The following is a 3,447-nucleotide window of genomic DNA, read 5'->3' as shown; positions in this document are numbered from 1 at the left end:
AGAGAGAGAGAGAGAGAGAGAGAGAAAGCCACCTGGTTTGGGACTGGAACCATAGTCATGTGGGAGCCCAGCACCTTAACCATCATGCCACCTGCTGGCCCCATCTTTTTCTCTCTTAATATTTTTGCCATGGGGTGTGTACACTCACCAGAAAGACAGAGAGACACAGTGAAAAGGAAAGTGAGAAATCACCCCAGGGGTGATGGCCACACTGGAATCAATCCTCTCTCCTCCATCTTTCTGGGATTTGGGGCTCACACATAGATGTGCCTGGCACAGGTTTCAAGCTCCGGGTCCAGGACATGAACCCAGTTGGCCATGTGGAAATCCAGCGCCTTAAACACCATGCCACCTGCTGGCCCTTCAACCCTACATCTTAATTAGGTTGATCTGTTTTGACTTTTACTGATAAATCAGTTTCATAAGATTTTCAACAACAAACATTTCTATTTCATTTAATGACTGATTTGCATGAAGACAAGTCAGTCTCTACTGTGGCCTAGATACCTTCGCTACAATAAATTATTCAGAAGTGCCATTATTGTTTACAGATACTAACTGATTTTTTTTTAAAGTGGTTTCCAACTTTTCTAGACCTCCTCTTTCTGTTTTTGCCTCTTAATGAAGCTCCAAAAACAGACAAGGAAAAAAAATGTGTTGATATAGGAAATGTAAAATAAGCCAGGAAGGTAGCACAAAAACCATTTAAATTACCTGGCTCAGACTAGACGATGTATAAGTAACTTGTCAAAATTCCAAAAATCAGCCCCAGCAGCGTGAGCAGAAGCGTAGGCTTCCTGCTACTTAATTCTGGGGCCATACAGAAGGTGTAGTGTTGGGCTCCCAGGTGACCTGAACACAAGAGGTGGGCATGCTAGTGACCCTGGCTGGCTGGAGGACGGAAGGCGAGGAATGCAGAATAGCTAGGCCTTGGGAGGGGGCCCTGTATCTCTCTGTGTCTCTCATGACATAAACTCTCAAAATGAAAAAGAAAAATCTGAGTGATGGAAAAATGTCAACCAAGACGATACGTTGGGCCCTGGGCTACTAAGTCTTTTACTGTAATTTTTGTAACCATGTAATATGGGAGCCTGGTTAGCCTTTGACTGTCCTGAGAGAGGATGAGACTATTTCAGTTGATCAGGCCTGCCGAGATAAAGCTTTTCTTTCTCTCTCTCTTTTAAGGCATTATGTGATTTAACTTTATTTATTCACTTATTTCTAATTTGACCAGAGAGTGGGGGGTGGGGTGGAGAGGCAGTGAGAAAGCAAGCTGCTAGGTCAACTTGAACTGGTCATTTGGGACTCCAGTGTCCTTAACTACAACACCACCTGCGGGTCCCAAGCTTTTCATTGTTTTTAAGAGAGAGATTTTTTGTTATAGGACACATGTGCTCGATGGAGAGATAGAGACAGAAAGCAAGAAATTTCCCCTCAAGAGGGATGGCCACACCACAATCCCTTCTCTTCCAGTCTCCTCTCAGGATTTTGGGCATGCAGGCACACATACCCAGCATGAGTTTTAAGCTGCCGGGTCTGGGACTCAAACCACGGTCGATAATGTGGGAATCCAATGATGTAACCATTACACCATCTGCTGGTCCCAAGGTCAAGTTTACTTTTTTAATTAAAAAAAAAATTTAATTTTATTTATTCATTCATTTATTTAAATTTGACCAGACACACACACAAAGAGAGAGAGAGAGAGAGAGAGAGAGAGAGAGAGAGAGAAAGAGAAAGCAAGCCGGTAGGTCCAGGACTTGAACCATGGTTGGCCATGCCAGGAGTGTCCAGTGCCTTAACCACCATGCTACCTTCCCCCAAGGTCAAGTTTATTAAGTGGAGTATAAGTTGTTAATCCAAACAAAAGAAAATCTAATGTAACTCAGATTAAAGATTAATTTTTAATTGTATTTATTATCATTATTCTTCAATTTTGACAAGAGAGACAGATGGAGAGAAAGGGAGAGAGAGAAAGCAAGCCACCAGGTTTGGGACTGAACTGTGGTCAGCCATGTGAGAGTCCAGTGCCTCAATCACCATGCCACCTGCCGGCTTCTAATTCAGTTTTTTAAAAAAAGTTATTTTATTTAACTTAATTTAAAAAAATTATTTTATTTCACTTTACTTATGTATTTATGTATTTATTTATTTCAATTTGACCAGAGTGAGAGAGAGAGAGAGGGAAAGTGAGAAAGCAAGCTGCCAGGTCCAGGACTAGAACCACAGTTGGCCATATGGGAGTCCAGCGCCCTTAACCACCACATCATCTGCTGGCTTCTGGAACTCAGTTTTATATACTTGATTCAACCACTAAGAAATGTCGACTATACAGCGAGCAAGCAAATAAGCAAAACCTAATCCAAAACCACTTTACCCTCTATGGAACAAAAGAAACAATTTAATTATGCATAGATGACCTCAGATACTGGTGACGATATTTTCCATTTCAAACTAGTCCGTGTTTGTACTGAAGATCACAAATGAAACCAAATATTTAAAATCTGGTCTGTACCTGAAACACTGTACCTCTTATATTTTAATTTAAAAAGTAATTATTTAATTTTATTTCTCATTATTATTATTTGCTAACAGGACACACATGCTCACCAGAGAGACAGAGAGAGACCGAGAGAGAGGGAAAGTGAGAAAGCAAGCTGCCAGGACCAGGATTTGAAGTGCTGTAGACAACGTGGGAGTCCAGCACCTTAACTACCACGTCACCTGCTTGACCCAACCTCTGCTATTATTTATGTAAATAAAAAATAGAAATAGAAATTGTTGCTGACTATTTCAAACAATTTAATTTTTCTGTACCTCCTAACAGGTTTCCCCCTGGTTTCAGCAAGCTGGCTTCTATATAAAAGTTCAACTGCAGGTTTCAAAAGCCCGTATGCCTGGAAGAACTAAACAGGGTCTTTAAATCCTTTCCCGTATATAAATAAGATACTAAATTATGGGAAACCTTCTGGGGGGGAATATTAGATTCCTAACTGTTTCATTTCAGTTCTAATCCTTACACACCGCAATGATCACCGAGAATATCTTGCAAAAGGTTTCGCAAGATCCTATATAAAAAGTTGCTTAATGTTACAAGCCAATGATTCTTGGGAGGGATGGGTTTATGAAGCCGTCATTGCTTAACTGGGCGGTGAAAAGGGCGGCCCTGTTCTGACCACTTTCCCAAGCAGGCTGGGATCCAAGTGCCCAGAAACGGCCAGGAGCTGGCCGCAGGGCGAGCAGGGGGAGGGGATCGGGTTTCCAGGAGACAGACGCCTGGACAGCGCTTTCACCGGTACTCTCGTTAAGCTGACCCCAGTTCTTTATCCTCGTTTCCCAGGTCGGAGCCTGGGGCCTCTACTGAGAGGCACTGGAGGCCTCCCCCCACCACCGCCACCGCCGCAGGGGCGTCCAGAGCTGACTGAGCGCCCTCCCCGCGGCCCGCGG

The sequence above is a fragment of the Tupaia chinensis genome, unplaced genomic scaffold, assembly GCF_000334495.1.
Source record: "Tupaia chinensis unplaced genomic scaffold, TupChi_1.0 Scaffold000146_1, whole genome shotgun sequence".
NCBI lineage: Eukaryota > Metazoa > Chordata > Mammalia > Scandentia > Tupaiidae > Tupaia > Tupaia belangeri.
This window is presented reverse-complemented; position numbering follows the sequence as displayed.